At 40.5% G+C, this 14,108-nt stretch overlaps 1 non-coding gene across 1 annotated transcript; it reads right to left on the bottom strand.

The window, feature by feature from the left end:
- Positions 1–3,892: 3,892 nt before the first annotated feature.
- LOC141657976 (small nucleolar RNA R71) lies at positions 3,893–3,999 on the bottom strand. Its single transcript, XR_012548889.1, has one exon. It is a non-coding gene; the product is annotated as a small nucleolar RNA R71 (small nucleolar RNA).
- Between the last annotated feature and the right edge of the window lie 10,109 nt (positions 4,000–14,108).

The following is a 14,108-nucleotide window of genomic DNA, read 5'->3' as shown; positions in this document are numbered from 1 at the left end:
GTATAATTGATCTAGTGAACCGGAAATCCTAGACTTTTAATGTCATTGTTTAGACCTCTTTTTATTACTCGCAATTAGTTGGTTAGATAACAAACAAAACAAACCCCCTGAAATCGGTTACCTTTAGACAATTTAAATATTTACAGACTTAACCTTTACCGCCTCCCTGTGGATTCGATACCTATCTTACCACTAGCTATTCTTGTTAGTCTTGAGATAGATTTACTTTGATTTGGTGATACGACTTTAGCCATATCAAATTTGGCGTATTTATTCGGGGAGGCAACAATTGTTTAAGTTTGTTCTGTTTATTTTGTCTCTTTGTCTCGGGGAACCTGGTTCCTTGAGACCGTTCTCACACTTTTCTTGTTAGTTCCGTGTATGCCCAGGTCTAATAGGTCCGAGATTATTCCTTTTGATCCTGAACCAAAGAAGACTTTTCGCTACAGACGGAAATTTAATCAAGAAGTAGGTCAAGTAGAAGACTTGAGTATACTTGACGTCGAGACGGCGAGCTTAGAACATTCGGCCGATCAGTCCTACACAGAGGACGAAATTCCCGAGGTCGATATCCCAGTCGAAACTCCTATTCCCGAGACTACCATCATGCCTACTCTAGCCAGTCACTCCGAGCCGACCTTAGCTTCTATCCCACAAGGATTTAAGCTGCCCACTACTGACAATGGAACTTTTGAAATTCGGCCATCTTACATTAATTTGGTGGAACGAAACTTATTTGGAGGGGCAGCTGCTGAGGATCCTGCGACTCATATGGAGAAATTCGTCACTTATTGTTGTTCTATTCCTTTAATAAATTTGGAGTGACACAAGATCGAATAAAGCGAGTGCTTTTTCCTTTCTCTCCGAAAGATGGAGTCTTGAGTGGTTGAGAGACTTGAATATGGAGGGTGAAGGAATTCTGTTTGGAATACCTTAGCTCTTGCTTTCTACAAGAGGTACTTCCCGCCTCAGAAGACTAATGCACTACGAAGTCAAATTACTAGTTTCAACCAAGGAGCTACTAAAGATTTGAATGAAGCTTGGATTCGCTTCAAACGTTTGGTCCGATCAGTTCCCCATCATGGTTTCCCTAAGTGGTTTCTTTGCAACCAGTTTTATAACGGGTTGTATGACGATCATCGTGCCCTTTTGGATTCTTCTGCTAATGGGAGGTTTTAGGACAACACCAATGATGATAACGCGTGGAAGTTAATTGATCAGATTGCCATCCATACTGCCAGGTATGGAAATCCTAGGGGAAGCACACGAGGAACTGGTGTTGATAGTGCCCTTGCGGCACAGTTAGAGACTATTTCTGCTCAGATTGCCGAGATAAAGACTACCCAATCATTGCGTAATAAGGAGAGAGTTCATGCTATGAGTCAGCAAGTAGAGGAGTCTTGTGCTAGATGCGGTTTAGACGGTGATGTGACCATAATTAGCGCATATTTAGCCCCCGAATTAGCCTTGTTCCCATGCTTTTTAGTGCATATTTGGGTCATTTCTTATCTTTAGTTCTTTGTTTTGCATATTCTTTGAGATTTTGATCCCTTGGTAGGAAAGGAGTAAGAATCTTGCATTTTCATGGCAAAACGAGACTAAATTGATCGAATTCAATGACCAAGCATCAAGGAGAGACAAGATTAGAAGGCCTTTGTACATATTATAGTAGAAGAGCAATGTTGAGAAAGGATCCTTGAGTCCCCAAGGAAATCCCCAAGGAATTTATGAAGAAAATGGAAGAAAAGAAGAAGATGTCTTGCTGAGTGACAATCCGTGCGGATTGTCCCCAATCCGGCCGTCCCCCAGCTGCACAATCCGTGCGGCTTTGCTCTAATCCGCTCGGATTCCACCTCCACAATCCGCCCGGATTCCCTCGAATCCGCTCGGACCCCATCACAAGAATCCGCCCGTCCCGACCTTATTCCGCCGGATTCCAAAGACACGGCGTGATTTCCTCTTCTCCAAGCTACGAAGAAAGAAGCCCTTCCTTCGAAAAATACCGGCTCCTCCTTGCTCAATCTAAAAAGTGTAATTACTACTTTAGCCCTTAGTTAACCCTAATGCATCCTCCCTAATTTCCACTATAAATACCCCATTAGTCTAACTAGAGGAGCATGTTCTTCTTATCAATAATTAGAGTAGTTAATATCAATCAAATCTCTCTTTAGTATTGTAATCAACAATTAATCAAGTTCTAATACAAGTTTTATTTCCTTAATCTCTCTTTTGTTCATCCTTTATTTTGGGTAATTGAAGATTATTTGGGTTATTGTTGGGAGATTGACAACCTCTCAATCAAGTATTCAAGTACTTCTTTTATCTTTGCTTTATTATTGGAATCATTAGTAGGTATAATTCTCTTAATCCCTTTTTAATTATTGTTAATTACTTTCATTTATTCATCATGTTTCATATTGTTGGTATGATTTACAACCTTGCTAGCATGATCAACATGATAATGAGTGAGTAGTCTCTTAGCTAGGGTTAATGGGTGATTAGGGGAAACCAACATGGGGAATGATTCATGCTTAAATTAATATGCTTTCATATTTTATTTGCTTGCTTGTTTTGATCTCAACTCATGCACATGTTATATTTGATGTAATGCTAAGCCTATGAATCCTTGCATTTACTACCATCACCTATCTTTTCAATGAGACTTGTAAGACATAACCCAACTCGAGTCTCATTAGACCATGCATGTTGTTGAGTAGGGAAGATTAAGTCGACTTGTAGGTGTTGTACAATCTAATCGATTCGGCTCCGGGACCCAAACTTTCCTAGGATTGTAAGATATAACCCAACTCAATCCATCACAACAATAATTGCTTGCTTATAATTTGAGAACATGTTTGTATGATCAATTCCCATGATTCCCCTATGATCCCATGACACCCTAGTGCTTTTAATCAATTGTTTACACCCCTTTAATTCATCTTGCTTGTTTATTTTCATTGCTATTTTAGTTTAGTGACCTTCTACATCAACCCAATTTGTGACACCCCTTAGACACCACTAGTTGCAATAGAAATCTCATTTCAACTCCCGTCCCTTGGGATTCGACCTTTACTTGCCTCTTTACTAATTGTAGAGTTGTTTGTGAAGTTATAAATTGTGTTTTGATTCGACCGTGACCCAACGACCACATCTTTAATTGTGAACACGAAAGGGACCGATCAAAAATGGCGCCGTTGCCGGGGACGGTGTTTGTTTGATTTAGATTTCTTTCTATTGTTATTAGTTGTGTCTTTCTTCGCCTTGGGGAAGTAAAACTCCTCAAGGTTTGTTCTAATTGTTTTCGAGTTGTTTGATATTTTGCATGTCTAGAAGGTTACAAGGTGATTTGTTACCTTTTGACCGTGAAATCGAAAGAACCTTGACGAACAATAGGAGACTTGTTAGGAGGAATTTAAGAGGTATTAGTTAAGTTGTTCAACCCACTAGTGAGTTCGTCAATCCTTTCGCAATAGAAGGAGAGGAGAACCCATTACACAATACCCCACAAAATCCACCTACAATGCCTAAATTCTCGTCACACTCCGTACCCACCGAGGAGAATCTACCAAATGGTACTCCTACACCGCAACATCTAACCGGAAATTTTATTGCCAAGTCCGCCTTCATCCAATTAATTGAGAGGAGCCAATTTGGGGGGATGCCTAGTGAAGACCCTCATTCTCATATGGAAACCTTTTGCGACTATTGTGATGCAATCTCTCAAACGGGCGTGACTCAAGACCAAATTAGATGGGTCTTATTTCCTTTTTCTCTAATCGGCACCGCGAAGCAATGGTTGAAGGGCCTTGATAAGGCCACCCTCGGAATAGATTCTTGGAAGAAGTTGGCTCTAGCCTTCTACAAAAAATTCTACCTACCGGAAAAGACTAACATGCTAAGAGCTCAAATTACGGGTTTTAAGCAAAGGGATGAAGAATCTTTGTATGAAGCTTGGGAGCGGTTCAAGGGAATTTGTCGCTCATGTCCTCACCATGGACTTAGCGAATGGTTTTTGGTGCAATAATTTTGGAATGGTTTATATGAAGATTCTAGGAACATTCTCAATATGGGATCGAATGGAATGTTCACCGAAGTTGATGACAATCAAACATGGAACAAGATTGAGGAAATGGCGGTCCATAACTCACAATATAGTAGACCTCGCAAGGCTACTAGAGGAGGAAAGCATGAAGTGGACTCCGTTACTCAATTGGGTGCTCAATTTAGTGCTCACATTGACACAATCAATTTGAAGTTTGAACAAGCTATGGCTAGACTTGAAGAAAACTCAAAATCATCAAAGCATCATGTTAATGCCATGGCGGCATCCTCATCAATCCCAAGTGGGATATGTGAAAATTGTGGAACTTTGGGACACGACCAAGGTAAATGTAGGGGAACAAATGAACAAGTGAATGCTTTCCAAGCATACAAGAGTGGTACCCCTTATTCCAATTTTTACAATGAAAACACCAAATTCCATCCAAATCTCTCATACAAAAGCCAAAATGTTCAAAACCCTCAAACAACATACACTCCACCACCCATGAGAAACCAAAATCAAAGACCCTTTTACAATCAAAACCAAGGTTACCAAAATCAAAATCCATACAATCACCAAAATGACCAAGGTTTTGATGTCCAAAAAGCGGTCCTCCAAATGCAAAAGAATCAACAAGAATTTTTCACTCAAATGCAAAAAGATAGCCAAGCAAAGGAAACCACCATCAACAACATTCTAGCTCACACCAAGATGTTGGAAACACAATTGACTCAACTAGCATCTTCAAGCTCACAAAGGCAAAAGGGGGCAATTACCACCTCAAAGTAATCCCCCTAGACATGAAACGGTTAGTGCCATTCACTTGAGAAGTGGTACAAGGTATGAAGCACCGAAGAAGCAAGTTGAGGATGAAGTTGTGGAAGCTAGTGAAAAGGAAGAAATTGTGCAAAGCTCCAAAGATGGAAAATCATCAAAAGAAGAAAGTTCAAAGAAAAATGAAGACAAGGTCAAGGAGAAGGAGCCCATTGTGATTAGACTTCCTTTTCCAAGTCGTCAAGCCAAGCCCAAATTTGATGATCAACTTGGAAAGTTCATGGAAATTGTGAAGAATTTGGAAGTCTCAATTCCTTTCACGGAATTAATCAATCACGTCTTAGGCCTATGCGAAATACATGAAAGATATCCTCACAAAGAAGAAGTCGATCCGGAAGCTTGAGACTATCGCCTTCACTAAGGTGAGTAGTGCAATACTTCAAGGGAGTTCACCTCCGAAGTTAAAGGATCCGGGAAGCTTCTCAATACCGTGTACCATTGGCGACACGACGATCAACAAAGCCTTATGTGATCTAGAGGCTAGTGTGAGTGTCATGCCGTACTCGGTGAGTAAAAGGTTGGGGATGGGAGAGCTTAAATGCACCAACATCACACTCCAAATGGCCGATAGATCGACGAAGACACCATTAGGGATATGGGAAGATGTCCCCGTGCGAATTGGGAAGTTTTTCATCCCGGTGGACTTTGTCATTGTTGATATGGAGGAAGATTCCAACATTCCAATCATTCTAGGAAGACCTTTCCTACACACCGCATGGTACGGTGATTGATGTGAAACATGGTGAGCTCACTCTAGAAGTGGGAGATGAAAGCATAACTTTTAATCTTGACAAGACTATGAGAGCTCCTCGTTTGCATGAACCATGTTTCATGATTGATCATTATAGCCGAAAGGATGAAAGGAAGAAATCGGAACTCCAATGGAAGAAGAAAATTGAAGATGCTCCATTCAAAGAGCAAGTGAATTGTGACAAGGAGAGCTTGCAAAGCTCATCAAAATCAATCAAGGAAGAAGAGGATGGCCTCATTGGCCAAGAGAAGAAATTGGGAGAGTTGTCTCCATCTAAGCAAGAGATTTTCAATGATCAACTTAATGAAGTTTGTGGTCTTTGGGACAACGAATTTGAAGGTATTTTTAATCCCTACATTGGTAATGCCATCGATCAAGACCGACAACAAGGGCCAAGGTCTATTGAAGACCTCTACCATGATAATGAACAAGCTTTTGATTACTTTTTCAAGGTGTTGAGCAACATCAACAACACCTTGGACATGCCCCCTTGACATCTCATCAAGAATGAGAGTTTGGTGGAGTCCTCCCTAAACCACCACTTGTAAATATTTCTAACTCCCTAACTTACATTTCAATTCTTGTATTGCATTTTTTTTTGTCATCTTTGGATTTTTATTTACTTTGATCAAGATAATTATCGTGTTTGAGAGAAGTGAGGGAGGGACTAACAATTTCAATTGATGTGTAGTGCTTTACCTTAGTGTGGGGATGACAATTGCCTAGGCTATCCATGCCTTAGTAGTGCCCCCACAATGAAGAACACAAAATTTGAAGAAAGAATAGAAGAATGGTAAGGAAAATGCATTGTGCACGGATGGGCAATCCGGGTACAAGGGGTCGAATCCGAACAGATTCACGAGAATCCGCCCGTCTTGATAATCCGAGCGTCTTTTGCGAAAAAGACGCCCGTCTGAATCGAGTGAATTTTGAAAATTTTTGATGTGGATGAATCCGGGCGTCCTGGCAATCAATCGCCCGTCTTGAAGAATCCGCCGTCTTGAAAGAAAGACGTCCGTCTTCTCTCGCCGAGGAAAACAAGAAAAATTTCTGGATGAAATCCGTCCGTCTTCAGGCAAATCCGCCCGTCCCGTATCAAGAAAATCCGAGCGTCTTCTTCTGAATCCGCCCGTCTTTAGGCGAGTTTTATACGACCCAGAAAGAGCAGAATCCGCACGGATTGCCCCTGCAGTTCGAAAATTTCGGTCTTTATAAAATCCCTCCCACCTTCCTTCCTTCATTCATTCATTCATAAACACTACCCACAACATCAAAACCCTCATCCTCTCCATCACAAAAACAAAATCCCTCAACAACATTCACCAAAAACAAATCAAATCATCCTTCTAACAACAAATCAATCACTCCTTTTTCAATACAAATCAAAACCAAGCACACAATCTTCAACCTTTGGGTCGATTTTTGATTTCATAAAGGCAAAGCCTTTCACCTTTAAATCGATTTGGGTACACTACAAATTGAATATTTTTCATTCTTTTCTTGGTTAGTTCATCAATGGCAAGGATTAAGGGAGCAACAAAGGCAACAAAGGCACCAAAGGCTAAGGCACTCTCACAAAGGCAAAAGGCTCTTCAAACAAAGAAAGCATTGGCTATGGTGGTAGCAACACCAAACTTGGAAGTGCAACAACAACAACAACCTTCTATGGGAGCAACAACACCTTCTACTCCGGAAATCGATCAACTTTTGCATTATCCTGAGGTAACTTTTATTGCCGATACCCATAGAAATACCTTTGCCAAGTTTGCTAGGAAGTCATTACAATCCACCAAATTTATATGTATAGATACCTTAGAAAAATTGGGTGTTCTTGAGCAAACTAGAGCCTTTTTCAAAGCCATGGGGTTGAAGAAATTGTTTGAAACAAAGGAATTGACATACCCCTCCCTTACCTTGGAATTTTTGAGTTCTTTGAAAGTCACCAAAGTTGAGAATAGGGAGAATCTCGAGTTTCGTCTAGCTAATGTTAGTAGACGCATTTCCTTTAGGGAATTGAGTGAAATTTTGGGTCTTAGTGATGAACCGCGTTATTTTAAGAATTATGGAAAGTATGACCCCGAACCTCTTTGGGAGGCAATTTCCGGGAGGAAATTTGAGGACTTTCACGCGAGTCGTGCTCTTTTGGTCCACCATCCGGGTATAAGAGTATGGCACAAGGTCATGGGAAACACCATAATTGCAAGGAAAGATACCAACCATTTCACCAAACTTGATTTTATTCTCCTTGAATCGGCTTTGAACATTGGAAGAGTACACACCAAGCCTTACAATTCTTTGAGGCTCTTGGTAGATAGATGGCTCAACATTGATTGTGGGAAGAAGGGCACTACCGTTATTGTCAATGGCGGCCTAGTCACTATCCTAGCTAAGTACTTTGATCCTAACTTCAATAAGGATAACAAGTACAAAGCAAAGGAGAGTGGTCATCTTGTTGATTTGCATACTATGATACACAAGTACAAGTGGGTTGCCCATAACCCCCTTGACACTAAGTATGGATGGCTCACTAGTGAAGCTAGCTCGTTCACCTTGCCTTCAAAGATTTGTCGTCTAAGCGTCCACCGGACCAATTATCTACTTCCCCTTTCTAAAGAGGCCGAGTATATTATCCAACAACAAAAGGGTGATCTTGAAACTCCCTCCTCTTCCATTGTCATACCACCTTACCCCTTTGAGTATGAAGAGTTCAAGCCGGAAGGAGTTGAAGCTAGAAATGATTATGTGACTCTTCTCATGCAAGCAATGCACAAGCAAGCCTTTGAGGACCGGAAAAATGCTTACTTGGCTCAATATCCACCCCTCCTACACTTAGCTAGGCAAGGACTACTTGATCCATCTTGTCCTTTGCCTAGTTGGGCGGATAGAGAAGTCCTATTTAAGGTGCATCTAGGGTCGTTTCGGGTGACAATGAGGTTGTTGGTAATGATGAAGAAGTTGATGATAACATTGATGAAGAAGAAAGTGAAGAAGGAGAAAAGGATGGTGAAGATGATGATGAGCAAGATGAGGAAGAAAGTGAAGAAGCAAATGACAAGGGAAGTGGCAATGTGACCACTTCTAATGAGAAAAGTGATGGTGATAGCATGATGGAAGATTAGCAAGCCTTGGAGACTCCTACCCTCTCATGGTTTGTCTATTTCTCTCTTTGTTTTAATTATAATTTTGATCGTTGTTGGAGTAGTCCTAGCACCATAGAGGACTCACACCTCGGTACCATTGAGGTGTTCTCATTTTATTGTTCCCATTTTCAAAATCCAAATTGACAAATTAGTTTCATGCATTGCATAGTGTGTGCATGAACTACACCCATCCTTGGACATTAGCAATAGTGTCTCACTCGGTTTGGGGAAGTTAATGCATACACAACGGGAGGTAATCTAAATTATCCTCTCCGTCATAACAAAAACCATGCATCATGTAGTGTAGCTTAGTGTAAATTGCATTTAGTGTAGAAATCATGCATCATCTTTGCATAATTTCCATAATTTTGGCCATTGAGGACAATGCCCATATTAGTGTGGGGATGGGAATTCTAACATTTAACTCTTATTCAAAAATCCAAAAAAATTGAAAAATTTCAAAAATCATAAAAATTTGAAAATTGAAAACCCAAAAACATGTTTATTTCCTTTTGTAGTCTTGTATATATTGTTTTGTATATATTGTGTTTGTTCATCCTTTTTCACATTGATTGACTACGCCACATCCGAGACATGAGGATATTGAAGACCGCATGGTATGATCTTTCCAATCTCCTTTTTCCTCTTTATGTTAATGACTATGTGGCTCTATTTTGATTGATGCGGTATAACAATGTGAACTTAGGACTTGCATTTAGTTTATATGTCATATTAGTTGATAGAATCACTTGCATTAGGATGTTTATATTAGTTGCATCATGGCATGTAGTTGCATGTTAGAAATGTTTTGAAAAATGGCTAATTAGGAACTTTGACAAGAGCAACTACGCCATTACAAATACTTGTTCAACTTAAGACTTTGCCTACTAGAATGGTTGTAAAACACCCTAGATAGTGTCATACTAGTGTCTTTTGACCCATGACCCAAAACCTAGTCAAGGGTTTGCATGTGAGTCACCTATCTAACCCCGTGATGCGATGTGGACTTGGTTAACTTGTCTAGGTGACCTTGATTGACCTTGTGGTAAGGCAACCCAAAAATATTTTCTATCAATAAGCTTGAAGTGCTCATTTCAAAGAAATTTTGTCATGTGGAAGTAATCTAATGCCAAGGAACCTCAAATATTATGAATTGTTGAAAGTTGAGAAATTTAAGTTGTTTTGATGGAGGCGTACCACTTCGATGTGCTTTGGTGCGGGATCCATTGAATTGAGCCCCCATACGGTTGTGAATTCGGCCGCCCAGAGACAGAGTGACTATCACCCCGAAAAGCTATTGTCTAGAGGTTAACCGGTTGCCTAATAAGCAATTGGCGAAAGCAAAGGACACTAGCCCGGAAGGGACAAACCCCATCTTAAATTTTTGAAATGTGAAAGTGAAATGAGGACAATTTTGAATACTAGTCATATCCACCCGTTGTGAATAAAGATTTGAGCATTTCATTCCCAAAAAGCCTTTTGTCAAGCCACTTGGCCGAGCTTGGGACGATCCATGACCTTTACTTTTGTAGAGAATTCGAGACTTGTCATGTCATATGCTACTAGCATCATAGGGATCATCATTCCACCACCATCTGATCGCTCTTGACGAAAGTATTTGGAAATTGAGGATGAAAGTAGTCTAGTTTAACACCATTTGGAGGTGATTTAGTGCCATCCTCTTAGCCTTAGTAATTTGTTGAACTAGTATTTGTGAAGGATTACATGCTCTTAAATTTGTTCCTCTTTAGTGCCTCCGCCACTTGATGAGGAAGTGGCTATTTCTTTTGTAGATGCATCCATTATGTGATTTTGTGTGCTTAATGTTTGGATGTGTCGCCATTTTGGCAAGACCCACCTTGCCTTGCAAGAAGGCATCCTACCTCATGGTTGTCTTGTTGTGAGTTGAAGGGGCGGAGTGAGACCCGCTAATTATCTCATATCGGCTATATTATTAGGATAGGTTAGTATTGGTCCTAGTCTTTGTCACCTCTTTACTCGGGACGAGCAAAGGTTCGGTTTGGGGATATTTGATGTGACCATAATTAGCGCACATTTAGCCCCCGAATTAGCCTTGTTCCCATGCTTTTTAGTGCATATTTGGGTCATTTCTTATCTTTAGTTCTTTGTTTTGCATATTCTTTGAGATTTTGATCCCTTGGTAGGAAAGGAGTAAGAATCTTGCATTTTCATGGCAAAATGAGACTAAATTGATCGAATTCAATGACCAAGCATCAAGGAGAGACAAGATTAGAAGGTCTTTGTACATATTATAGTAGAAGAGCAATGTTGAGAAAGGATCCTTGAGTCCCCAAGGAAATCCCCAAGGAATTTATGAAGAAAAGGGAAGAAAAGAAGAAGATGTCTTGCTGAGTGACAATCCGTGCGGATTGTCCCCAATCCGGTCGTCCCCCAGCTGCACAATCCATGCGGCTTTGCTCTAATCCGCTCGGATTCCACCTCCACAATCCGCCCGGATTCCCTCGAATCCGCTCGGACCCCATCACCAGAATCCGCCCGTCCCGACCTTATTCCGCCCGGATTCCAGCACAGCGTGATTTCCTCTTCTCCAAGCTACGAAGAAAGAAGCCCTTCCTTCGAAAAATACCGGCTCCTCCTTGCTCAATCTAAAAAGTGTAATTACTAGTTTAGCCCTTAGTTAACCCTAATGCATTCTCCCTAATTTCCACTATAAATACCCCATTTGTCTAACTAGAGGAGCATGTTCTTCTTATCAATAATTAGAGTAGTTAATATCAATCAAATCTCTCTTTAGTATTGTAATCAACAATTAATCAAGTTCTAATACAAGTTTTATTTCCTTAATCTCTCTTTTGTTCATCCTTTATTTTGGGTAATTGAAGATTATTTGGGTTATTGTTGGGAGATTGACAACCTCTCAATCAAGTATTCAAGTACTTCTTTTATCTTTGCTTTATTATTGGAATCATTAGTAGGTATAATTCTCTTAATCCCTTTTTAATTATTGTTAATTACTTTCATTTATTCATCATGTTTCATATTGTTGGTATGATTTACAACCTTGCTAGCATGATCAACATGATAATGAGTGAGTAGTCTCTTAGCTAGGGTTAATGGGTGATTAGGGGAAACCAACATGGGGAATGATTCATGCTTAAATTAATATGCTTTCATGTTTTATTTGCTTGCTTGTTTTGATCTCAACTCATGCACATGTTATATTTGATGAAATGCTAAGCCTATGAATCCTTGCATTTACTACCATCACCTATCTTTTCAATGAGACTTGTAAGACATAACCCAACTCGAGTCTCATTAGACCATGCATGTTGTTGAGTAGGGAAGATTAAGTCGACTTGTAGGTGTTGTACAATCTAATCGATTCGGCTCCGAGACCCAAACTTTCCTAGGATTGTAAAATATAACCCAACTCAATCCATCACAACAATAATTGCTTGCTTATAATTTGAGAACATGTTTGTATGATCAATTCCCATGATTTCCCTATGATCCCATGACACCCTAGTGCTTTTAATCAATTGTTTACACCCCTTTAATTCATCTTGCTTGTTTATTTTCATTGCTATTTTAGTTTAGTGACCTTCTACATCAACCCAATTTGTGACACCCCTTAGACACCACTAGTTGCAATAGAAATCTCATTTCAACTCCCGTCCCTTGGGATCCGACCTTTACTTGCCTCTTTACTAATTGTAGAGTTGTTTGTGAAGTTATAAATTGTGTTTTGATTCGACCGTGATCCAACGACCACATCTTTAATTGTGAACACGAAACGGACCCGATCAGACGGTCACAATGCAGCTGATTGCTTGAGCACATTGGAGCAAGTTAATGCCTTTCAGGCTTACAGACAAGGTGCACAAGGTACACCTTTCTCCAATTTTTATAATGAAAGAACGAAGGAGCATCCATTCCTTCAATGGTCTAGTCAGAATGTGCAAAACCCGCAGCAGCCGCAACCACAAAAGAATACTTATATCCCTCCCAACAATCGCGGTAATCAACCACAAGGGGGATATCAAAGGCAAAATCAAGGAGGCCAGCAGTTTAACAATCAATATCAACAGCCTCTTCAACAAACTCCTCAACAAGCTCCGAACAATGAGATGGCAGAGTTGCGCAGTCTTTTGCAATAAACTTTGTCAATGCAGTGAGACGGGCGGCTCAAATTTACGAGTGATTGCCCACAATAAGATGCTAGATAACCAGGTGGCTCAGATGGCACTTCAAAATCCATCAAAACAGGCCGGGGGTCTTCCTCCTCAAGGTAAACAAGCTCACGAGCAAGCAAATGTTATTCAGCTGAGGAGCGGTACCACATATGCAAATCCCGACCTACAAAGCCTTGATAATGATGTGCCCACCGTTGATGATGAGGTACCTTTCATGCATCCCAAGGGATTGGGTAATTTGGAGCTTAGTGATGATGAGAAAGAACTGTGAAGTTGAAACACAAGCTGACGATAAAAGCAAAAAGAACGAGAAAGCTGAACCTGCTGAGGTTCCTCGATCGAGTCAGCCCAGGCTCGATCGAGGAACCAGTGTGCTCGATTGAGTCAAGTCAGGGCTCAATCGAGGCACCTCCTTGACAGACGGCGGTGTTTCAAAACTTGATTCTAAGGTCAAGCAAGCCGAGCCCATTACTATTGCACTACCTTTTCCTCATCGGCAGTAAAAATCCAAGCTGGACAAGCAATTCGGTAAGTTTATGGAGGTCGTGAAGAATCTACAGGTAAGTGTTCCCTTCACTGAATTAATTACTCAAGTGCCGGCTTATGCAAAGTTCATGAAGGAGATTTTGACAAGGAAGAGATCCTTTGATGCGGTGGAAACTATTGCTTACACTCAGAAGTGCAGTGCCATGTTGCCAATCAATTCACCTCCTAAATTAAAGGACCCAGGAAGTTTTTCTATCCCTTGTCATATTGGTCATCTTGTTATTAGTAAAGCTCTTTGTGATTTAGGAGCTAGCGTCAGTGTTATGCCTTATTCTATTTGTAAGAAATTAAATATGGGTCCGTTGACGGTTACTAATATGACACTACAGATGGCCGATAGATCTGTTAAACACCCAATGGGGTGTTGGAGGATGTTCCCGTTCGTATTGGGAAATTTTTCAACCCCGTTGATTTCGTTGTCTTGGATATGGCTGAGGACAACCAAATCCCTATCATTTTGGGCAGACCGTTCTTACACACTGCGGGGGCGGTTATAGATGTTAGGCAAGAGAGATTGACGCTAGCTGTGGGGGATGATACGATTGTCTTTAAATTAGAAAAAACATTAAAACATCCCATGATAGAAGAGACTTGTCATAGTATAGATGTTGATTTTACTA

The sequence above is a fragment of the Silene latifolia genome, chromosome 5, assembly GCF_048544455.1.
Source record: "Silene latifolia isolate original U9 population chromosome 5, ASM4854445v1, whole genome shotgun sequence".
In the NCBI taxonomy this organism is placed as follows: Eukaryota; Viridiplantae; Streptophyta; class Magnoliopsida; order Caryophyllales; family Caryophyllaceae; genus Silene; species Silene latifolia.
The sequence above is the reverse complement of the archived record's forward strand: the minus strand, read 5'-3'. Positions and strand labels throughout refer to the sequence as shown.